We start from the raw sequence: 25,901 nt of genomic DNA on the forward strand, positions 1-25,901 counted from the left end.
CTTTCTTTTCTCTCTTTTCTCTACACTCTGCACTATGAGCACACACACCAAATCAGAAAGGCTTTTTTCTCTCTTTTCTACATTATGGACTGTGGGGACACAAAACCGCTCTCTCTTTTTTTTTTTGATTGTGTGCCAGGGCGTTGTCTCACGTATTAGATTATGCTTAAGATACGAATGGGTTTATCAGTCACATCAGAATCCATACATACTGATCCTCCCGTAATAAAATGGTCGGATCTTATCAAACACACTTTGTTTCTTGTGACAATCAAGTCAGCGAACACCTCCTCTCCCGCTTATGATTATGTGCGGTTTGACATTCGAAAATTTTCTTTCATGTTTTATAGCAATTATTGATGGACATTCATACCTTCTTGAAGCCGAACACATCCACTCCTGCTTTTGATGATGTATGGTTGGGCATTTGAACCTACTTGTTGCCCGTTTTTCATTAATTATGGGTGGACATTCACACCTTGTCGCAGCCAAACACCTCCGCTCCCTGTTTTGATCATGTATGTTTTGACATTCGCACCTTTTCTCACCTGCTTTTTACTATTGTCGGCCAATCACAGCTTCCTCTCCACCATACTTGTATGGTAGGAAATTCCACTCTCATCCGAAGACCTCTCCTCCCGCTTTTGTTAATATTTAGTCGGGCATTCGAACCTTTTCTTACCCACTTTTTACAAATTATGTTCCTACTTGGTCAGCCGAGGAGCAAGGGGGGGGAGCAAGCGTCTCAACCAAGCAAAGCTCACCATGGGTAAGGTGGCTATGCCAACTAGCCTGATGCCCTGCTCCCGCAGTGATGGATAATCGTACTCTGGTTTCTCTTCATAACGTACAAGTCTTTCGCCTTTTACTAAAGATTTCTGTGGAGAGCAGCACTAATGAGTTGTTTCTATTTTTGGCAGGCTTTACCTTTGCGGGTGAAGCCCTTTCTGTCTGTGCAAAAGAAATCTTCTTACTGTGCAGAGTGACTTCTCTGAGTAGAGTCGCCTTACTTGTTGCGACTGTGCCGATGTTCGAAGCTGGAGTGCAAAGTTGTTGCTTGAATGGTGCTTGCTGGAGCGTGCGGGAGTGCAAAGTTATACCATTTAAAAGGGCTGAAGAGTGCTCAGTGCAGCGGGTGGGCGACACTCTGGCCACCTTGAAAACCGAGGTTACATCCACTACCAGGGGCAGCCCAAGTTCTGCCGCAAGTGTGGTGAGCATGGGCACCTGGTTGAGGCTTGTACCAAGGTGTTATGTGGGAAGAGCAGAGAAATTGGGCAAACTTTTGGAGAGTGTCCAAATGGCAGGAAATGTAATCTCTGTGGAGAATTAAATCACCTCTTCAGAGATTGCCCTAAATCTTTTGCAAACAAATTAAAGACGGTAAAGCCACAGTCAAGCCAACAAAGAGAAAGACCAAAGGTGGCAGTTGGTGAACAAAGTGAAGAGGTTGACCCAATAAATTCAAACTTCCCGCCAAAAGCTTGGATTGGAAGTGAGGAGCAAAAAGGGGAGGGGCCTGTAGAGGCCTCACCACTCAGTGTTGAAGTCTGTGAGAATTCACAGGCAGAGGGTGGAGCTACGCTAAATGAGGAGGAAGAGCAGACAGGTGAGTCTAGTGAAGATACTCACCTCCCCGAAGGTCAACAGAAGGTCAATTTGTTGATAGGCATTCATTTATTTCTTCACTTCTGATGAAGTTTCAACAATAAACAACAAACTTTGTATTATGAGAAAGAACCAGAATCATTCTTCAGGAATCCGAAAATAAGCTCTATTTTATGAGTTATGCACGAATTCGGATTCTCCTATAAAACGAATTCCTTAACTCAAACCAAGTTAAGACTGCTTTGTCCTTCATATTTATTCATGTCTAATCAAGTTTCAACGATAAACAACGTTGTACTTTGTAGAATGAGAAAGAACTTCTTCAGCAATAAGCATCTCTCGACATATGACGAAGTACAGATTTTGCTATAAAATGAATTCCTTCTATCAGCCTGACTTAAAACTGTTTGTCCTCCTTATTTATCCACTTCAAATCAAGTTTCAACAAATAAAAAAATGTTGTAGTTTGAGAAAGTACAACTTAATCTTCAGCAATCAGTATAAAAAGAGGTGCAAATGCCAACCATACATACCTAAAAGGTGGTAATCGAGCTGTAGCAGCTTCGGTAAAAGAGTATAAGTTGAAGAGTTTGTGAATAAAGGTGTGCGCACACATAGTGTGCTGTACGAAAATAGGCAGGGAGCAATGCCGGCTGGGGTATATGTTCTTGTATGTTGTCTGACTGTTTGATTTGAATGTGTTGTGTAAGTGTCCTGTTGAATGTTACATGTTTGGGCTTTGACACGCTTCACTGTGGTTGTTAACTGTGTGGTGTGTCCTGAAATGTTATATGTTTGGGCTGTGTGACATGCTTAATGCTTGTCAGTAGCTACCCACTTATTCATATATAGCAACTGACAACATAAGAAGTCCGGACATACTTTGATAGTAGTTGTAGAAGTATCCTTATTGATAATAGATCACTAATTCATAGTGATAGAACAGTAGATGAACAGGTGCTTGCACATGTCTCACGAAAATAAAATGGGTGTATCATTGCTGATGGCAGAGCAATACTGCCAAACTTATGAGTTCTTGTGGCAAACTTGATTCAGTGTCTTGACGTGTATACGCTGTTTCGCTGACTTGATTGTCACAAGAAACAAAGTGTGTTTGATAAGATCCGACCATTTTATTACGGGAGGATCAGTATGTATGGATTCTGATGTGACTGATAAACCCATTCGTATCTTAAGCATAATCTAATACATGAGACAACGCCCTGGCACACGATAAAAAAAAAAAAGAGAGAGAGCGGTTTTGTGTCCCCACAGTCCATAATGTAGAAAAGAGAGAAAAAAGCCTTTCTGATTTGGTGTGTGTGCTCATAGTGCAGAGTGTAGAGAAAAGAAAGCCGTTTTGGTGTCACGGGTGTTGTGACTTACACACACACATTTCTAAATTGAGAAAGGAAATTATTTTAGAGGAAGCACTAGAGTTTAGATCCCACATTTGTTGATAGGCATTCATTTATTTCTTCACTTCTGATGAAGTTTCAACAATAAACAACAAACTTTGTATTATGAGAAAGAACCAGAATCATTCTTCAGGAATCCGAAAATAAGCTCTATTTTATGAGTTATGCACGAATTCGGATTCTCCTATAAAACGAATTCCTTAACTCAAACCAAGTTAAGACTGCTTTGTCCTTCATATTTATTCATGTCTAATCAAGTTTCAACGATAAACAACGTTGTACTTTGTAGAATGAGAAAGAACTTCTTCAGCAATAAGCATCTCTCGACATATGACGAAGTACAGATTTTGCTATAAAATGAATTCCTTCTATCAGCCTGACTTAAAACTGTTTGTCCTCCTTATTTATCCACTTCAAATCAAGTTTCAACAAATAAAAAAATGTTGTAGTTTGAGAAAGTACAACTTAATCTTCAGCAATCAGTATAAAAAGAGGTGCAAATGCCAACCATACATACCTAAAAGGTGGAGCGGAAGTATTCAGCTGCAAGTAGGTGTGAATGTTCGACTATAATTTGTAAAAAGCGGGTAAGAAAAGGTTCGAATGCCCGACTATATATTAACAAAAGCGGGAGGAGAGGTCTTCGGATGAGAGTGGGTGAGAATTTCCAACCATAATCTATAAAATACGGTGAAAAAAAATATGTGAATGCCTCATAGAACACTAAAAGCGGAAGTGTTCGGCTGCAAGAAGGTGTGAATGTCCGACTATATTTGGTGAAAAGCAGGTGAAGCAAGGTGTGAATGCCCAACCTTACATCATCAAAAGCGAGATCAGAGGTGTTTGGCTGCAAGAAGGCCATAGTTTTCCAAAAGCGGGTAAGGTGCGAATGTCCGACTAAATATCAACAAAATTTGGGGCGGAGGTCTTCGGATGCAAGTGGGTGTGAATATTCCACCATACAAGTATGGTGGAGAGGAAGCTGTGAATAGCCGACCATAGTTTGGAAAAAGCGGGTAAGAAAAGGTTTGAATGCCCGAACATACACCATCAAAAGAGGGAGCGGAGGTGTTCCGCTGTACGAAGGTGTGAATGTCCGACCATAGTTGGTAAAAAGCGGGTAAGAAAAGGTTAAAATACCCGACTGTACACAATCAATAGCGGGAGCGGAGTTGTTCGGCTACAAGAAGGTGTGAAAGTCCGACCATGGTTTGTAAAAAGCGGGTAAGAAAAGGTGCGAATGTCCGACAATGTATGATCAAAAGAGAGAGCGGAGGTTTTCGGATACAAGAAGGTTTGAATGTCCCACCATAGTTTGTAAAAAGCGGGTAAGAAAAGGTTCGAATGCCCGACTATACACCATCAAAAGCGGGAGCAGAGGTGTTCCGCTGTAAGACGGTGTGAATGTCCAACCATAGTTGGTAAAAAGCGGGTAAGAAAAGGTTAAAATACCCGACTGTACACAATCAATAGCGGGAGCGGAGTTGTTCGGCTACAAGAAGGTGTGAAAGTCCGACCATGGTTTGTAAAAACCGGGAAGAAAAGGCTCGAAAGCCCGACTATACACCATCAAAAAGAAGGTTTGAATGTCCATCAATAATTGCTTTAAAACAAGAAAGTAAATTTTCGAATATCAAACCGCACATGATCATAAGCGGGAGAGGAGGTGTTCGGCTGCAAGAAGGTGTGAATGTCTACCCATAATTCATGAAAAATGGGTAAAAAAAAGGTGCGAATGCCTAACAATACATTATCAAAAGCAGGTGTGAATGTCAGATCATAATTTGTAAAAAGCTGATGAGAAAGGGTGAGAATGCCCGACTATACACCATCAAATGCGGGAGCGGAGATGTTCGGCTCTGAGTAGGTGTGAATGTCCGACCATAATTGCTGAAGAATGTGTTAGAAAAGGTAAGAATGCTGGACCATACATCATCAAAAGCGGGAGAGGTGGTGTTCGGCTGCAAAAAGGTGTGACTGTTCGACTAAAGTTTGTAAAAAGTGGGTAAGACAAGGTGCGAATGCCTGACAATGTATGATCAAATGCGGGAGCGGAGGTGTTCAGCTGCAAGAAGGTCTACATGTCCATCAATAATTGCTAGAAAACATGAAAGAAACTTTTCGAAAATCAAACCGCACATGATCATAAGTGGGATAGGAGGTGTTCAGCTGCAAGGTGTGAATGTCCACCCATAATTCCTGAAAAATGGGCAAAAAAAAGGTGTGAATGCCCAACCATACATCATCAAAAGCAGGAGTGGAAGTGTTCGGCTACAAGAAGGTGTGAACGTCCAACCAAAATATGTAAAAAGAAGTTAAGAAAAGGTTCGAATATCCAACCAAACATAATCAAAAGCGGGAGCAGAGCTGTTCGACTGCAAGTAGGTGTGAATGTCAGATCATAATTTGCAAAAAGCTGATGAGAAAGGGTGAGAATGCCCGACTATACACCATCAAATGCGGGAGCGGAGTTGTTCGGCTGTGAGTAGGTGTGAATCTCCGACCATAATTGCTGAAAAATGTGTTAGAAAAGGTAAGAATGCCGGTCCATACATCATCAAAAGCGAGAGAGGTTGTGTTCGGCAACGTGGATTCATGCCAGTCACTGTAAGAAGGTACCAGAACCAGTAGATGACTTCCACCCTGACATACATCAGCCTAACCAACACGCCCGGAAGGACAAAGATAAGAGTCAGCAGTAAAAGCTGTACTCCACCGGTGTGTTAAGTGCTAGTAACCTCTGACACCGAAGATTGAAACATCCTTACTGAGACCTGCGATGAAGATGATCATACACATGCTGTGAACCATGGAAGAAACTGTTTGTTGTTTGTATTTTCTTATTTGTAACCAGCATGTGCACATTGTATCTTGATTTCACAGGAAGCAATAATACAGGGCTGCTGTATTTTTCCCTGTGTGAAAGGCCTCATTGTATGTATCTCACCAAATGATTCAAATGACTCAAAGAACTTTTTTGCTTTCAAAATTTTTCCTCTAGTGACGCTGACTTAGAGAGGCATGAAGATAATCATATTTAATTGTTCATGTTTTGATTGTTTATCATTGGACCCTTTATCACTATGATGCCTGCATTTTAAACTCACGTTGTGTGCAAATGCAGGCTGATGTTTTACAGATAAAGTTATTATTTTCCTTGTTTCTTTTGAGTTGATTAATATAATGGTATTATTATAATCAAAAGGGAGGAATGTAATGGAAAATAATTCTTATATGCATTGTATTGAGTGTTACTGTGTATAACCTGCAAATGACTGAGCTGCAAGGTACCACCCTGCCCTGTTTTCTTAAATTCCTCTTTACAATGGTGGGCTTGTTAATATGAGATAGCTGCACTTTAGGGGGGACAGGGTTAGGCTGGTATTTACGAGTGTGTCTGGGTAACCTCAACTAATGGTTGGGGAGGAAAGTTAGAAGAACAATCAACTATACCCAAAAACAGATGACGTGATGAGTGGGCAATATAACTGTGTGTTTTTGCTTCAGTGGTCAGAGCAACTCTGTATTCTGTACTGTGTTGTTCTCTCTTGCAAGATATTATTATTAAAGCCTCTTATCTCCTCAAAAGAAAATAACTGACTCCCCAAGTGCAAGTGTCAGGACAAATGATCAAACTTCTCCAAGCTTCAGTCTGCAGAGAGGTACAAGACAGGGTTGCCCACTTTCGCCCTCACTTTTTGCTATTTTCATCGAACCTTTAGCAGCTGCTATCAGACAAGATAGAAATATTAAAGGCATCCAACCCCAAAATATTGAGCATCAAATAAGTCTTTATGCTGATGATGTATTACTTTTCCTTCAGAACTCACAGACGTCTCTCACTCACACGATCACACTCATAAATAAATTCTCAGCACTTTCTGACTACTTGTGTGTAATTGGTCTAAGACCACAGTTCTGCCCATTAACTATAGGGACCAGAATATACCTGCGATCACTTTACAGTCAGGAAATATTAGATATTTAGGCATAAACATTTCCTCCAGGCTCTCAGAGCTAACAAAGCTAAATTATGTGCAATTATTAAAGACAGTAGAGGACGATCTCTCTCGTTTGAAGTCCTTACCTATATCACTTATGGGGAGAGTTACAACCATTAAAATGATGATACTACCAAAAGGTAACTATTTGTTCTCAATGATCCCCATAAAACCATCTGCTACTTGGTTTAAGTCACTAGGTTCATGCATCTCCAAATTTCTGTGGAAAAACAAACCACCACGTATTAGTTTAAAAACCTTACAGAAGACCAAGGACAGTGGTGGATTAGATTTACCTAATTTTCAGCACTATTCATAAAGTTAGTGTTAGTGTATCTGGTCTCCCTCTCGGATAGTTTCTGGCTGATGTAAAGCACTGGGCGGTCAACGCCCCGCACCTGCTGGGAAAGAACAGCCCCCGACCCCCTTCCCGATGCATCAGTCTGCAGGACAAATGGGAGAGAGGAGTTAGGTGTGTGGAGAAGAGGCTCCCCACAGAGGGTCTGCTTTACCCTCTCAAGTGACACCTGGCACTGCTTCGTCCACCGGACCGGATCAGAGGCACCTTTTCGCGAAGTTGGGAATAAATCGCCGGTAATATCCGGCCAGCCCCAAAAACCGCCTCACCTCTTTCTTGATCTTAGGTTTTGGGCAGGCTGCAATCGCTGCTGTCTTGTCTACCTGTGGACGCACCTGTCCGCCGCCCAAGTGGTACCCCAGATACCGTACCTCCCTCCATCCAACTGCACACTTCTTTGGGTTGGCCGTGAGCCCCGCCTGCCGCAGTGACTCCAGCACTGCCGCCATCTGCTGAACATGCTCCGCCTAGCTGTTGCTATGGATGATGACGTCATCCAGGTAAGCGGCAGCATACGCAGGAACTTACATCATGAAAAGCGAGATCAGAGGTGTTTGGCTGAGAGAAGGCCACAGTTTGCGATGCAATAATTAAAGGCCTCATGCCAGATGTCGCCACTGAAGTAAAGAACATTTACGTGGGATGGTGTGAGGGTCCTCGTTTGGCTGACGTTCGCCGATATGCTCGCCATGCTCATAACCAAGTTGAGACGCGTAAGACAACCAAAAGGGACAAGTGTGAAAAGGAGCTGCATTTGGCAGCCATGACCATGTATTCCGCAGTGTGTGTAAACAGAGGACGAGGCCGAAGTCGAAGACGTGGACGTGTGGGAGTGGAGGTCGAAATGGGCCACGCCAGAGCTATGATCCGAATATTTGTTTTTACTGTGGCCAGACTGGACAGCTGAAAAGTGATGAAATTGGGCAAAAGGCTGACTGAGGGTGGGAGGCAGGTTCTGGACGTCACGCGGCAGCGGAGCCTCCACTAATGGGTGATAGCACAAACACACTCACACATTTTTCCTGCTCTGTGTAGTGAAGAAACGCTTGCCGACTGTGATTCACGTAGTAAAGTTTTGCATGCTATTTCCGTCCTAGAGCAAAGATATTTCTCTCAGAATATAGGAAATTATGTTCATCAGTAGTGACGTCAGGGGAGTTTGATTGTCCTCCAAAGTTAAGTGGAAACCACGTTTACTGTATGTCTGCATCAGGCCAGGTTGTGAAGGAGAAAATGACAATGCCCATTGCGTGTTGTCACTCCCGATGAGCTCTCCTTCAAACACTCATTTTTGTTATCAGAGTTGTGTCCCATTAACCTGATGGGCTGTGATCTCATGTGTAAATTAGGCATTATTTTAACTTCTACACCAGAGGGTGTTAAGGTTATGTTACAGCCTGACAAAGTTTTCACAGCAGTGCAGTTTGATTCATCGGCACTTACATATGCTTATGAGTGGAAACTTCCCAGCTCTCCTTTTTCACAACAACACCTCCTCTCCCGCTTATGATCATGTGCGGTTTGATATTCGAAAATTTACTTTCATGTTGTAAAGCAATTATTGATGGACATTCAAACCTTCTTTTTGATGGTGTATAGTCGGGCTTTCGAGCCTTTTCTTCCCGGTTTTTACAAACCATGGTCGGACTTTCACACCTTCTTGTAGCCGAACAACTCCGCTCCCGCTATTGATTGTGTACAGTCGGGTATTTTAACCTTTTCTTACCCGCTTTTTACCAACTATGGTCGGACATTCACACCGTCTTACAGCGGAACACCTCTGCTCCCGCTTTTGATGGTGTATGTTCGGGCATTCAAACCTTTTCTTACCCGCTTTTTCCAAACTATGGTCGGCTATTCACAGCTTCCTCTCCACCATACTTGTATGGTGGAATATTCACACCCACTTGCATCCGAAGACCTCCACCCCAAATTTTATTGATATTTAGTCGGACATTCACACCTTACCCGCTTTTGGAAAACTATGGCCTTCTTGCAGCCAAACACCTCTGATCTCGCTTTTGATGATGTAAGGTTTTTACAAACTATGCTCGGACATTCAAACCTTCTTCTAGCCAAACACATCCACTCCTGCTTTTGTTGATGTATGGTTGGGCATTCAAACCTACTTGTTGCCCGCTTTTCATTAATTATGGGTGGACATTCACACCTTGTCGCAGCCAAACACCTCCGCTCCCTGTTTTGATCATGTATGGTTGGACATTCGCACCTTTTCTCACCCGCTTTTTGCAAACTATGGTCGGCCATTCACAGCTTCCTCTCCACCATACTTGTATGGTGGGATATTCACACCTACTTGCATCCGAAGACCTCCGCCCCCACTTTTGTTGATATTTAGTCGGTCATTCACACCTTACCCGTTTTCTTGCCGCCAAACACCTCTGATCTCGCTTTTGATGATGTAAGATTGGGCATTCAGACCTTGCTTCACCTGCTTTTCACCAAATATAGTCGGACATTCACACCTTCTTGCAGCCGAACACTTCCGCTCCACCTTTTAGTTTTCTATGGGGCATTCACACCTTTTTTTACACCGCATTTTATAAAAACACCACAGGAACACCGTATTGAGGCTTTGTTCTGACCGCTCATTCGGTGTCGCGTTTCTTTCAAGCAATTCTCCTGGTTAGCCCGCACTCGGCTCGCTCCCAGAGCCGTGTTAAAGTCTTCTTCGCATTCACTCTCTTTTATCAGCAGATTAAAAGAAAGTTTCATCTTAGGCTCCCTGAAACTTCCATCCTGCACCGCTGTTTGCTTTTTCACAAGAGCAGAGGAGAGCGCACCGTTCCCAGCGGCAATGCAGTACCGGGTCGATGCTTGGAGTGAACGGAGCAAGCTCCTTTTTCAACTCCTATTGATAAAAATCCATTTAATATGTAGTCTCGCATAGAGGACATATCAGACATTAAACTGATAAGAACAGATACTACACTTGATCTTAGCCAAAAGGCAGAGAAGCGATAACTGTCCACTGGTTCACGTCCGAGGGCCCTTCCTGGCACAATGCGCACTTGTAGCGGTGTTCTTTTTATGGCCATAGTGTCACTTTGCACCTCCGCCCACCCGCTGCACTGAGCACTCTTCAGCCCTTTTAAATGGTATAACTTTACACTACCACACGCTCCAGCGAGCACCATTCAAGCAACAACTTTGCACTCCAGCTTCGAACATCGGCACAGTCGCAACAAGTAAGGCGACTCTACTCAGAGAAGTCACTCTGCACAGTAACAAGATTTCTTTTGCACAGACAGAAAGGGCTTCATCCGCAAAGGTAAAGCCTGCCAAAAATAGAAACAACTCATTAGTGCTGCTCAACGTTGTACTTTGCAGTAAAAGAAAGAGCAAATCTAAAGTTTCAGGAATCCGAGAATAAGCTTACTTTCATGAGTTCTTCACGATTTCGGATTTTGCTATAAAATGCTATAAAATGAATTCCTTTTATTTTGCTATAAAATGAATTCCTTTTATAGGCAGCTGATCGGAGTTGTGGCCGTAAGGTGGTCGGTGCCTGTCGTGGCGGCAACCCTCGAACCTGCTGGTGGACACCAGTGGTGAGGGAAGCCGTCAAGCTGAAGAAGGAGTCCTATCGGGCCTTTTTGGCCAGTGGGACCCTGGAAGCAGCTTATAGGTACCGACAGGCCAGACGGGCTGCGGCTTCGGCGGTTGCTGAGGCAAAAACTCGGGCCTGGGAGGAGTTCGGTGAGACCATGGAGAACGATTTCCGGACGGCCTCGAAGAGATTCTGGTCCACCATCCGGCGTCTCAGGGGGGGGAAGCGGCTCACAGTCAACACTGTTTACAGTGGGGACGGGACTTTGCTGACCTCAACTAGGGATGTTGTGAGTCGGTGGGGGGAGTACTTCGAGGAACTCCTCAATCCTACCAACACGTGCTCGGAAGAGGCAGAGTCGGAGAGCTCGGAGACGGGGCCTCCCATTTCTGGGGCTGAGGTTGCCGAGGTGGTCAAAAAGCTCCTCGGTGGCAAGGCCCCGGGGGTGGATGAGGTCCGTCCTGAGTTTCTCAAGGCTCTGGATGTTGTAGGGCTGTCTTGGCTGACACGCCTCTGCAGCATCGCGTGGACATCGGGGACAGTGCCTCTGGAATGGCAGATTGGGGTGGTGGTCCCCCTCTTTAAAAAGGGGGACCGGAGGGTGTGTTCCAACTATAGGGGTATCACACTCCTCAGCCTCCCTGGTAAGGTCTATTCGGGGGTATTGGAGAGGAGGATCCGTCGGATAATCGAGCCTCGGATTCAGGAGATGCAGTGTGGCTTTCGTCCTGGCCGTGGAACAGTGGACCAGCTCTATACCCTCGGCAGGATCCTGGAGGGTGCATGGGAGTTCGCCCAACCAGTCTACATGTGTTTTGTGGACTTGGAGAAAGCGTTCGACCGTGTCCCTCGTGGAGTCCTGTGGGGGGTGCTCCGGGAATATGGAGTGCCGGACCCCTTGATAGGGTCCGTTCGGTCTCTGTATGACCGGTGCCAGAGTTTGGTCCACATTGCCGGCAGTAAGTCGGATACGTTTCCGGTGAGAGTTGGACTCCGTCAGGGCTGCCCTTTGTCACCGATTCTGTTCCTAACTTTTATGGACAGAATTTCTAGGCGCAGCCAGGGCGTTGAGGGTGTCCGATTTGGCGACCTCAGAATCGTGTCTCTGCTTTTTGCAGATGATGTGGTTCTGTTAGCGTCGTCAGGCCGTGACCTTCAGCTCTCACTGGAGCGATTCGCAGCCGAGTGTGAAGCGGCTGGGATGAGAATCAGCACCTCCAAATCCGAGACTATGGTTCTCAGCCGGAAAAGGGTGGAATGCTCTCTCCGGGTCGGGAATGAGATCCTTCCCCAAGTGGAGGAGTTCAAGTATCTCGGGGTCTTGTTCACGAGTGAGGGACGAATGGAGCGGGAGATTGACGGGCGGATCGGTGCGGCGTCTGCAGTGTTGCGGGCTCTGCGCCGACCCGTCGTTGTGAAGAGGGAGCTGAGCCAGAAGGCGAAGCTCTCTACTTACTGGTCAATCTACGTTCCCATCCTCACCTATGGTCACGAGTTGTGGGTAGTGACCGAAAGAACAAGATCGCGAATACAAGCGGCCGAAATGGGTTTCCTCCGCAGGGTGTCTGGGCTCTCCCTTAGAGATAGGGTGAGAAGCTCAGTCATCCGGGAGGGGCTCGGAGTAGAACCGCTGCTCCTCCGCATTGAGAGGAGTCAGATGAGGTGGCTCGGGCATCTGGTTAGGATGCCCCCTGGGCGCCTCCCTGGGGAGGTGTTCCGGGCACGTCCCACTGGGAGGAGACCCCGGGGAAGACCCAGGACACGCTGGAGAGACTATGTCTCTCGGCTGGCCTGGGAACGCCTCGGGGTCCCCCCGGAAGAGCTGGAGGAAGTGGCCGGGGACAGAGACGTCTGGGTTTCTCTGCTCAAGCTGCTGCCCCCGCGACCCGACCCCCGGATAAGCGGCAGATGATGGATGGATGGATGAATTCCTTCACTCAAACTAAATTAAAACTGCTAAACCGCTAATCTGTTACATACAAGGCAGATGTCAAATTCACCGAAATAGGATCTAAGGGTTTTTGGCCAATCGAGCTGTAGCAGCTTCGGTAAAAGAGTATAAGTTGAAGAGTTTGTGAATAAAGGTGTGCGCACACATAGTGAGTTGTAGGAAAATAGGCAGGGAGCAATGCCGGCTGGGGTATATGTTCTTGTATGTTGTCTGACTGTTTGATTTGAATGTGTTGTGTAAGTGTCCTGTTGAATGTTACATGTTTGGGCTTTGACACGCTTCACTGTGGTTGTTAACTGTGTGGTGTGTCCTGAAATGTTATATGTTTGGGCTGTGTGACATGCTTAATGCTTTTCAGTAGCAACCCACTTATTCATATATAGCAACTGACAACATAAGAAGTCCGGACATACTTTGATAGTAGTTGTAGAAGTATCCTTATTGATAATAGATAAACTAATTCATAGTGATAGAACAGTAGATGAACAGGTGCCTGCACATGTCTCATGAAAATAAAATGGGTGTATGATTGCTGACGGCAGAGCAATACTGCCAAACTTATGAGTTCTTGTGGCAAACTTGATTCAGTGTCTTGACGTGTATACGCTGTTTCGCTGACTTGTCACAAGAAACAAAGTGTGTTTGATAAGATCCGACCATTTTATTACGGGAGGATCAGTATGTATGGATTCTGATGTGACTGATAAACCCATTCGTATCTTAAGCATAATCTAATACATGAGACAACGCCCTGGCACACAATCAAAAAAAAAAAAAGAGAGAGAGCGGTTTTGTGTCCCCACAGTCCATAATGTAGAAAAGAGAGAAAAAAGCCTTTCTGATTTGGTGTGTGTGCTCACAGTGCAGAGTGTAGAGAAAAGAGAAAAGAAAGCCATTTTGGTGTCACGGGTGTTGTGACTTACACACACACATTTCTGAATTGAGAAAGGAAATTATTTTAGAGAAAGCACTAGAGTTTAGATCCCATATTTGTTGATAGGCATTCATTTAATTTTTCTTTTAATCAGTTTTAAAGTGAATACTAACTGAGAAATGAAAAAGGTGAAGAGTTTAGAAGCTTGGTTCAAGAGCAAAACTTGGTTTATGATCAGCTGAGTCTCTAAACAGAACAGCAAAGGGCTTCATCGAACATTTAAAAAGATTCAGATTGTTAGAATATCCAGAATTTATAGGAATGGTGGTGATTACTCTTATTTTCTAGAATGGAAATAACTGCACCATGTCTGTTTTATGAATTTAAGGGGCTAAAAAGTTTTGTTCTCGTTTTTCTATGATTAACCGAATGTATGTGAGAGTCCAAACAGACAGAAGGGTTACGGCCGAGCGCTGGACCTTCCAAAAAAGATGAGACAGGCTGGACCTGTGCCATACTACTTAAGACCGGCATGTGGATAACAGGTTCTTTAAACTCTCACACACACAAACTCACACACGTTCGCACACATACACCCATACACACACACATTCTTGAACTTGCTGCAAGATTAAACATTTGCATTGACTGACTCCAGCAACTCTGAGTCTCATTGAGAGACTTTTCTCAACAATTGGGTCCTCAAACCAGATCTCAACGTTTTTTCCGCTTTCCAGGGTCGGAGCTGAAACCGTGCACGGGGGAGTCCAGTACTCCTAATGAAAGACCCCCTGCTGAATTGCGGTAATTAGGGGCCAGTGTCCACTGAAAGGGGGAAACAGGGACGAGATCGTACTTTTGAATCAATGGCCAGAAGCCATTGGCAGTGCAGGCATCAACAATAATGGTGTTATTTCACCCATTAACACTTAAGGTACCTCATGCAGTGGCTGTGATATGGTTACTTAACAAAATATCTTTACCAGACATCTCTCCTACATAACAGTTCTTCTTTCACAGCCACACCTTGTTGTCGAGAGATGTGCTACACTTAATCCATCCACACTGCTACCTACCCCACAGATGGAAAGCCTCATGATTGCATGTCAGAAATAACCATCAGTGTTTTACCCAGGCCAGACTTAACTGATATACGTTATGAAAATGCAGAAATAACTATATTTATTCAACAGGTCAAGCAAAAAACCCCGATGGCACAAATGCTACAGGATTTGCAGTAGTAACAGAAACTGAAGTTTTCTTAAAACAACCACTACCAAAAAATTACTCTGTTCAAGCAGTCGAATTGGTAGCTTTAACTGAAGCTTGTAAATTAAATAACAAAAAGGTTGTTAACGTTTACACTGACAGTCAGTATGCCTTCTCAACTGTACATGTGTTAACACAGCATTGGAAAAACAGGTATGTTGACATCCACAGCTAAATGTATAAACTACAAATATTTTAGCATTATTAGATGTTATTCAATTGCCATCTACAATAGACTCGTATGAATGACCGGAAGGAAAACCATACTGCCAAAGAATTTGTTTAAATATGCTGCAGTATTGAGCCACGGACCATGTCATGTCTCAACAGGAGGGATGGAAGCAATAATGAACAAGGTTTTTACAGCATATGGTTTTACTTATTATTGAATTTTTTTTTTTAGAATAAATAAATGAATAAAGTTTTGTCTAGCAGGTCAAATATGTGCAAAATACATTCCACAGGGCAATCTAAGACCAAAACGAAGATAATTCCCTAAGCCAGTGTATCTTTTTCAACATATTTGTTTGGATTTCATTATTTCATTATTGTGTAGATTTCATTGAACTAAATTAATGTTAAGGGAAACGATTCTGCTCAGTGACAACAGATGTTTTTACCAAATGGTCTGAAATATTTCCATGTGCACAAGCAGATGCACTCTCAGTAGCAAAATCACGCGTAAAATAACTCATTTCTAGATTTGAAATTCCTGAAAAGATCTTCAGTGATAATTTGACACACTTTGTAAGCTATGTCATCTCACTGATGGCAAAGAACTTAAAATAGATCTTAGAAACCACTGTGATATAGAAGGTTTCGCTAACACATTGGAATTGTTTTACTATTTACATATGCATGTGCAGTGAAGAATTGCTTGCTGCTGATAAATGCAAAGAAGAACAGCTTACACATAGATGCTCACATATAGGCTGCTGAATGCAATGAAGACCTGCTTATCCAGTAAAGTTCAATGTCAATGTGTAATATTCAATTAGGATTTGCAAAACAGTGAAGTTAAACAATGAATGGGTCCATAGTCGGTATGAGAAGACTACAGGAATATTTACCTGGGTGTACGTTCAAACAGAGATGAGAAAATTGCGATAAATTATTGTTTGTTTGTTTGTTAGTATGTATATGAATGTTATGTGTATAAACTGGGTTGAGTTGTAGTTACTCAGTAGTGTCTCAGTGAAACAACCGACGGGGGAAGCCTTGCGGTGACAACAAAAGCAGTGTTTTACTGATCAGTCAAGTTGCTCCAGTGTACTCCATACAAACTGGTTGGCTACTGAAGGGATAGAAAATGGGGAATACTTGTTTTAAAGCAAACAAGAAAAATACATGTTTTAACGGGACCCAGACAATATTATATAGATGTCGCCACTGAAGTAAAGAACATTTACGTGGGATGGTGTGAGGGTCCTCGTTTGGCTGACGTTCGCCGATATACTCGCCATGCTCAGAACCAAGTTGAGACGCGTAAGACAACCAAAAGGGACAAGTGTGAAAAGGAGCTGCATTTGGCATCCATGACCATGTATTACGCAGTTGGTGTAAACAGAGGACGAGGCCGAAGTCGAAGACGTGGACGTGTGGGAGAGGAGGTCGAAATGGGCCACGCCAGAGCTATGATCCGAATATTTGTTTTTACTGTGGCCAGACTGGACACTGGAAGAAGGACTGTCCACAGCTGAAAAGTGATGAAATTGGGCAAAAGGCTGACTGAGGGTGGGAGGCAGGTTCTGGACGTCACGCGGCAGCGGAGCCTCCACTAATGGGTGATAGCACAAACACACTCACACATTTTTCCTGCTCTGTGTAGTGAAGCAACGCTTGCCGACTGTGATTCACGTAGTAAAGTTTTGCATGCTATTTCCGTCCTAGAGCAAAGATATTTCTCTCAGAATATAGGAACTTATGTTCATCAGTAGTGACGTCAGGGGAGTTTGATTGTCCTCCAAAGTTAAGTGGAAACCACGTTTACTGTATGTCTGCATCAGGCCAGGTTGTGAAGGAGAAAATGACAATGCCCATTGCGTGTTGTCACTCCCGATGAGCTCTCCTTCAAACACTCATTTTTGTTATCAGAGTTGTGTCCCATTAACCTGATGGGCTGTGATCTCATGTGTAAATTAGGCATTATTTTAACTTCTACACCAGAGGGTGTTAAGGTTATGTTACAGCCTGACAAAGTTTTCACAGCAGTGCAGTTTGATTCATCGGCACTTACATATGCTTATGAGTGGAAACTTCCCAGCTCTCCTTTTTCACAACAACTAGTGGAAGAAGCAAAAGTGTTAGTTTCACCCCTTTCTGATTTCATGCAACCTACCGATTTGCACTGCACATCACACATTTCTTCGGGGCCTGACAATGACTATGAGAAGAAGTGAAAAAATATGTGCGCCTACTTTATTGGCTGTGTCGCTCACTCCAGAGCACTTCGATTTTTTTAATGTTTGTGGTACTCGCCCTCACATTTCCTTGGCCAAACGTACACACTGGCAGTGACAAGGTGTGGGAGAGTTTGTTGCTACATGTCAGAAATAAATGGAGTGGACCGTTTCACCTGCTGATCCAAATTTGATGTTTTCTGAACGATTGTCAGCATACAAAAAAACATTTTTGAGTACAATGCATTGTCAAAGAACTGTGGACTTAATTCCTACCACAGAATCACATTTTGAAGCATGTTTTTTATCTGAAACAGATTTGTCTTCGATACCCATGTTGGCTGAAGTGCCCAATGATCTTTGGGCTAAGAGCAAATATGATGTGGGGTTGATAAAAGGCTGTGAACCAGTAATTGTCACCCCTAAATCAGACTTTTGTCCATGTAAAAAACAATACCCTTTTAAGCCTGAAGCAATTAAAGGGATTAAATCTGTTTTTCAATCTTTTCAGAAAACAGGCGTTATTGTTCCTTTTGAAAATTCACCTGTGCTTACTCCATTGTTTCCTGTTAAAAAGATTAAAGATGCTGGCCAGCCAGATGAATGGCGTTTTGTACAGGACCTCCAAGCGGTGAATGCTGCAGTTCAGCCACATGCTCCTACTGTGCCCAACCCACACACTATTTTGTCTCAAATTACATCAGATGCACAGTTTTTCTCAGTGGTTGACTTGTCGCCAGTGCACCCTGATAGCCCATTTTGGTTTGCTTTTTAGTTTGAAGGGAGATCTTGGACTTTTACCCGGTTATGCCAGGGGTACTGTGAAAGTCCCACTATTTACAATGCTGCCCTCAAAGCTAGTCTGGATTAACTTCAATCAACCACAGGCTCTGCTCTTTTGCAGTATGTGGATGACATCCTTTTATGTGGTCCATCTAAACAACAGTGTGAAAAAGACAGTGAATCTGTTGAAACATCTTCCTTCTTATGGCCATAAAGCCAGCCTTTCTAAGTTACAGTTTGTACAGGACGAAGTCACCTTTTTGGGTCATGTGATTTCTAAGGATGGGCGCTCACTTTCTCCTAAACATGTTGCTGCAGTTCAGATCATTCCTAAACCGGTTACTAAAAAACAGCTTATGTCATTCTTAGGTATAACATCTTACTGCAGGAACTTTATTCCTAACTACTCTTTTCTCGAAGCTCTCTTAGGTGCTCTTATCCATGGTAAAGGCAGCTGCAGTTCTGACATGCAGCTCCAGTCAGCTGATCGTGTTCCATGGACTCCTGAGGATTAATCAGCCTTTAGTCAGCTTAAGCTGGCTCTTCAAACAGCACCAACACTTGGCATTCCAGATCCTCATAAACCTTTCATACAGGCAGTTGATGAGAAGCATGGTTGTATGACATCTGTTCTTATGCAGGAACATGGGGCAGGCAAAGGCCAGTGGCTCATTTCTCAGCAAAACTGGACTCTGTGGCTGCAGGCCTGCCTGGTTGTCTTCGTGCTGTTGCAGCTGCAGAGAAAGCTGTCCTGGCCTCCCAAGATATTGTGGGCTACGCTAATTTGACTGTTTTGGTTCCTCATGCTGTTGCCATTATTCTTCTCGAGCAGAAAACTTCACATCTTTCAACTGCTTGTTGGCTCAGATACACCTCTGTGCTCCGTGATATGCCAAATGTCACTGTTAAACGTTGTACTGTTCTGAATCCTGCTACTTTGCTTCCGACTCCTGAGGATGGGGAGCCTCATGACTGTGAAGCTGTTTTGGAACAAGTTTGTACACCCCGACCTGATCTTTTAGAGACTCCTCTTCCAAACTCTGACATGATTCTTTTTGTAGATGGATCAGCTTTGCGTGATCCAGCCACAGGTACTAACTGTGTTTGGTTTGCAGTATGTTCTTCACATGACACTTTGTTGTCTGGTTCTCTTCCTAAACATTTCTCTGCTCAAACTACTGAGCTTATTGCACTTACTGAAGCTTGTAAGTTGGCAGCTGGTAAGTCTGTCACTATTTACACAGATTCCAGATATGCTTTTGGTGTTGTTCATGATTTTGGTGCGCTGTGGAAACACAGGCATTTCCTTAAATCAGATGGTAAAACTATTCTGAACTCCAAGCAGGTTTCTGATCTTCTTGATGCGATCCTTTTGCCTACAGCAATCTCGGTCTGTAAGTGTGCGGCTCACACTAACTCAGACGATCCTGTTGCTTGTGGCAATGCCAGAGCTGATGCTGCAGCTAAGCAAGCAGCTAAATCTTTTCCTGTTTTCGCTTCCCTCTCTTTGCAGGCAGAAGACTCCCTCACAGATCTCCATGCTTTGCAAACTTTTGCCTCTGCAGATGAAATTTGGTCCTCTGGACGCATTTGGTCCTCTGTGGGTGCAACTCATACGGATGGTGTTTGGATGGGACCTGATGGTAAACCCTGTCTACCTAAACATTTTTTTCCTCATTTTTCAAAATTGACACATGGGTTGAACCATGTGTCAAAAGGGGGGATGCTGAATGCACTCACTGCTCAGTGGTTCACAAAAGGGTTCAGTTCATATGCGCAAAAATACTGTCAGTCATGTATGGTTTGTGCCACACATAATGTAGGAAAGGCATTACACACATCGCAAGTTGCACACCCTCCACCAGAGAAACCTTTTGACCATTTGATGATGGATTTTGTTGAACTCACACCAGCTGAAGGAAAGAAATATGCACTAGTAATAGTGGACGTGTTTAGTAAATGGGTTGAAGTTTTCCCTGCAAAACATGCAAACAGTAATGCAGTGACTAAAGCACTGCTAAACAGAAATCATTCCTAGATGGGGCATTCCAGAGAAGATCAGCAGTGATAATGGCACACATTTTGTAAACACTGCATTGACTGAGGTTGGTAAATTCCTGGGAATAACCTTGCGCACACATTGTGCTTATCATCCACAGAGTGGAGGTGCTGTGGAAAGAGAAAATGGTACATTAAAGTCCAAGTTAGCCAAATGTTGTGAAGAAACAGGTCTGCCATGGACAAAAGCATTACCTATTGTGCTTACCTACATGAGAATGAGAATCAGAGCTCAAGTGAATCTCAGCCCATTTGAAATTTTATTTGGCAGACCTCCTAACCTGGGATTGGGACCTGTAACCAGACCCCTCCCTTCCACAACTGTTTGTGATGATGCTATGTTGTCTTACTGTCGAAACCTTTCCACTGTTCTATCTCAAGTTTCACAGGCAGTAAAAGCAGCCCTTCCAGCCACAGAAAACACACCACTCCAACCAGATGACAGGTGGTGAAGGAACTTCGCAGGAAACATTGGAAGTCCAAACGTTGGCAAGGCCCGTTCCAGGTGCTACTGGTCACTCACACAGCTGTTAAAGTTGCAGAGAGAGCAACCTGGATTCATGCCAGTCACTGTAAGAAGGTACCAGAACCAGTAGATGACTTCCACCCTGAAATACATCAGCCTAACCAACACGCCCGGAAGGACAAAGATAAGAGTCAGCAGTAAAAGCTGTACTCCAACGGTGTGTTAAGTGCTAGTAACCTCTGACACCGAAGATTGAAACATCCTTACTGAGACCAGCGATGAAGATGATCATACACATGCTGTGAACCATGGAAGAAACTGTTTGTTGTTTGTATTTTCTTATTTGTAACCAGCATGTGCACATTGTATCTTGATTTCACAGGAAGCAATAATACAGGGCTGCTGTATTTCCCCACGACCCGAGAGACCACCAGACGCCCGAAGCCACACAGCCCCCCCCAGCACACACCCAACCGCCCAGAGCGACGGGACAGCAACCCACCACCACCACTATGTGATCAAGCTAATCAGAAGGGACCAGAGAGAATTAAATTCAGCCAATTGATGTTTTGAGGAAGCAGACATTGTTTCCATGCTAATATAATCTAAAAGAAAATTTCTAAACTGGTTAATACACAGATTGTTCTTCGCTTTCCAGTTCATGAGAATAGTTTTCTTTGCTATACATAACACTGTGAGGATCATGTGTGCTAAGCTAAATTCCACATTGATGTTGTCTAAGTCACCCAGTATGCACAGTGTGGGGCATGCAGGAATGCTACACTTTAGTCATGTTGATAGGTCCGCACAGACTTCAAGCCAGAACCTCTGGACAGGCGCACAAAACCACAAAGCGTGTGCATAATCATCAGGTGTGTTATCTGTGCAATGTGAGCAGATGTTTGAGTGTGTTAGACCCATCCTGAACATCCTTTGTCCTGTATAGTGTGTTCTATGAAGAATTTTGTATTGTATGAGCTCTAAATTAGGATTTTGAGTCATTCTGAAGGTGTTCAAACATATATGTGGCCAGAAGCTATGACTAGAACTGATGGATAAATGTGCCTCCCATTTTGAGGACGGTAGAGACATTGTGTCATCTATCTTAGACAATAATTTATATATTTTTGATAGTAGTTTTGGGGTGCAGATGCTTAGAAATTCTACTACCCTAATCGGGAGTTGTAAGTCTGGTTGGTGGAGGATATATTTCTTTGTTATTATAGACTTAAGTTGTTGATATTCTAGGAATTTATTGCTGCCTATCTCATGTTGTGATATGAGCTCATCAAATGAAATAAAATGTCCATTTTGGATTATATGTTCCAGATGTTTGATTCCTTTGATCTTCCACAGAGTAAAGTTTAGCATTTTTTTGTTTTGCAGGATGTCAGGATTGTTCCAGATGGGTGTAAGCTTACACGGGACAAGTGAAGACTTTGTTATTTTAAGAAATTCCCAACAGGCTGTCAGAGAGGTGCTGATGTTAATGCTTTTGAAACATTTGTGATTTTTTACGTTTTGACTAATAAGTGGCAGGTCAGAGATTTCCAGATTATCACACAATGCTTGTTCTATATTTATCCATGGTTCATCTATTGGGCTAGGTTTAAACCATTTTGATATATACTGTAACCTATTGGCTAAGGAATAGTGCTGAAAATTAGGTAAATCTAATCCACCACTGTCCTTGGTCTTCTGTAGGGTTTTTAAACTAATACGTGGTGGTTTGTTTTTCCACAGAAATTTGGAGATGCATGAACCTAGTGACTTAAACCAAGTAGCAGATGGTTTTATGGGGATCATTGAGAACAAATAGTTAACTTTTGGTAGTATCATCATTTTAATGGTTGTAACTCTCCCCATAAGTGATATAGGTAAGGACTTCAAACGAGAGAGATCGTCCTCTACTGTCTTTAATAATTGCACATAATTTAGCTTTGTTAGCTCTGAGAGCCTGGAGGAAATGTTTATGCCTAAATATCTAATATTTCCTGACTGTAAAGTGATCGCAGGTATATTCTGGTCCCTATAGTTAATGGGCAGAACTGTGGTCTTAGACCAATTGATAGAGTAGTCAGAAAGTGCTGAGAATTTATTTATGAGTGTGATCGTGTGAGTGAGAGATGTCTGTGAGTTCTGAAGGAAAAGTAATACATCATCAGCATAAAGACTTATTTTATGCTCAATATTTTGGGGTTGGATGCCTTTAATATTTCTATCTTGTCTGATAGCAGCTGCTAAAGGTTCGATGAAAATAGCAAAAAGTGAGGGCGAAACCCTGTCTTGTACCTCTCTGCAGACTGAAGCTTGGAGAAGTTTGATCATTTGTCCTGACACTTGCACTTGGGGAGTCAGTTATTTTCTTTTGAGGAGATAAGAGGCTTTAATAATAATATCTTGCAAGAGAGAACAACACAGTACAGAATACAGAGTTGCTCTGACCACTGAAGCAAAAACACACAGTTATATTGCCCGCTCATCACGTCATCTGTTTTTGGGTATAGTTGATTGTTCTTCTAACTTTCCTCCCCAACCATTAGTTGAGGTTACCCAGACACACTCGTAAATACCAGCCTAACCCTGTCCCCCCTAAAGTGCAGCTATCTCATAATAACAAGCCCACCATTGTAAAGAGGAATTTAAGAAAACAGGGCAGGGTGGTACCTTGCAGCTCAGTCATTTGCAGGTTATACACAGTAACACTCAATACAATGCATATAAGAATTATTTTCCATTACATTCCTCCCTTTTGATTATAATAATACCATTATATTAATCAACCCAAAAGAAACAAGGAAAATAATAACTTTATCTGTAAAACATCAGCCTGCATTTGCACACAACGTGAGTTTAAAATGCAGGCATCATAGTGATAAAGGGTCCAAAGATAAACAATCAAAACATGAACAATTAAATATGATTATCTTCATCCCTCTCTAAGTCAGCGTCACTAGAGGAAAAATTTTGAAAGCAAGAAAGTTATTTGAGTCATTTGGTCTTTTTCACACTGTTGTTTAGATGGACTACATAAAAGGATGTCATCCACATACTGCAAAAGGGCAGAGCCTGTGGTTGATTGAAGTTAATCCAGACTAGCTTTGAGGGCAGCATTGTAAATAGTGGGACTTTCACAGTACCCCTGTCATAACCGGGTAAAAGTCCAAGATCTCTGTTCAAACTAAAAAGCAAACCAAAATGGGCTATCAGGGTGCACTGGCGACAAGTCAACCACTGAGAAAAACTGTGCATCTGATGTAATTTGAGACAAAATAGTGTGTGGGTTGGGCACAGTAGGAGCATGTGGCTGAACTTTAGCATTCACCGCTTGGAGGTCCTGTACAAAACGCCATTCATCTGGCTGGCCAGCATCTTTAATCTTTTTAACAGGAAACAATGGAGTAAGCACAGGTGAATTTTCAAAAGGAACAATAACGCCTGTTTTCTGAAAAGATTGAAAAACAGGTTTAATCCCTTTAATTGCTTTAAATTTTAAGGGTATTGTTTTTTACATGGACAAAAGTCTGATTTAGGGGTGACAATTACTGGTTCACAGCCTTTTATCAACCCCACATCATATGTGCTCTTAGCCCAAAGATCATTGGATACTTCAGCCAACATGGGTATCGAAGACAAATCTGTTTCAGATAAAAAACATGCTTCAAAATGTGATTCTGTGGTAGGAATTAAGTCCACAGTTCTTTGACAATGCATTGTACTCAAAAATGTTTTTTTGTATGCTGACAATCGTTCAGAAAACATCAAATTTGGATCAGCAGGTGAAACAGTCCACTCCATTTCTTTCTGACATGTAGCAACAAACTCTCCCACACCTTGTCACTGCCAGTGTGTACGTTTGGCCAAGGAAATGTGAGGGCGAGTACCACAAACATTAAAAAAATCAAAGTGCTCTGGAGTCAATAAAGTAGGCGCACATATTTTTTTACTTCTTCTCATAGTCATTGTCAGGCCCCAAAGAAATGTGTGATGTGCAGTGCAAATCAGTAGGTTGCATGAAATCAGAAAGGGGTGAAACTAACGCTTTTGCTTCTTCCACTAGTTGTTGTGAAAAAGGAGAGCTGGGAAGTTTCCACTCATAAGCATATGTAAGTGCCGATGAATCAAACTGCACTGCTGTGAAAACTTTGTCAGGCTGTAACATAACCTTAACACCCTCTGGTGTAGAAGTTAGAATAATGCCTAATTTACACATGAGATCACAGCCCATCAGGTTAATGGGACACAACTCTGATAACAAAAATGAGTGTTTGAAGGAGAGCTCATCGGGAGTGACAACACGCAATGGGCATTGTCATTTTCTCCTTCACAACCTGGGCTGATGCAGACATACAGTAAACATGGTTTCCACTTAACTTTGGAGGACAATCAAACTCCCCTGACGTCACTACTGATGAACATAAGTTCCTATATTCTGAGAGAAATATCTTTGCTCTAGGACGGAAATAGCATGCAAAACTTTACTACGTGAATCACAGTCGGCAAGCGTTGCTTCACTACACAGAGCAGGAAAAATGTGTGAGTGTGTTTGTGCTATCACCCATTAGTGGAGGCTCCGCTGCCGCGTGACGTCCAGAACCTGCCTCCCACCCTCAGTCAGCCTTTTGCCCAATTTCATCACTTTTTAGCTGTGGACAGTCCTTCTTCCAGTGTCCAGTCTGGCCACAGTAAAAACAAATATTCGGATCATAGCTCTGGCGTGGCCCATTTCGACCTCCTCTCCCACACGTCCACGTCTTCGACTTCGGCCTCGTCCTCTGTTTACACCAACTGCGTAATACATGGTCATGGATGCCAAATGCAGCTCCTTTTCACACTTGTCCCTTTTGGTTGTCTTACACGTCTCAACTTGGTTCTGAGCATGGCGAGTATATCGGCGAACGTCAGCCAAACGAGGACCCTCACACCATCCCACGTAAATGTTCTTTACTTCAGTGGCGACATCTATATAATATTGTCTGGGTCCCGTTAAAACATGTATTTTTCTTGTTTGCTTTAAAACAAGTATTCCCCATTTTCTATCCCTTCAGTAGCCAACCAGTTTGTATGGAGTACACTGGAGCAACTTGACTGATCAGTACAACACTGCTTTTGTTGTCACCGCAAGGCTTCCCCCGTCGGTTGTTT

At 43.1% G+C, this 25,901-nt stretch overlaps 2 non-coding genes across 2 annotated transcripts; one reads left to right on the forward strand and one right to left on the reverse strand.

The window, feature by feature from the left end:
• The first annotated feature begins 824 nt into the window (after positions 1-824).
• On the forward strand, positions 825-938 carry LOC140276359 (U5 spliceosomal RNA). The gene has a single exon (XR_011908959.1). It is a non-coding gene; the product is annotated as a U5 spliceosomal RNA (small nuclear RNA).
• A 9,240-nt stretch (positions 939-10,178) lies between these two features.
• LOC140275936 (U2 spliceosomal RNA) lies at positions 10,179-10,368 on the reverse strand. Its single transcript, XR_011908636.1, has one exon. It is a non-coding gene; the product is annotated as a U2 spliceosomal RNA (small nuclear RNA).
• Positions 10,369-25,901: the final 15,533 nt, after the last annotated feature.

The sequence above is a fragment of the Leuresthes tenuis genome, unplaced genomic scaffold, assembly GCF_036924035.1.
Source record: "Leuresthes tenuis unplaced genomic scaffold, fLeuTen1.0.hap1 SCAF_18, whole genome shotgun sequence".
In the NCBI taxonomy this organism is placed as follows: Eukaryota; Metazoa; Chordata; class Actinopteri; order Atheriniformes; family Atherinopsidae; genus Leuresthes; species Leuresthes tenuis.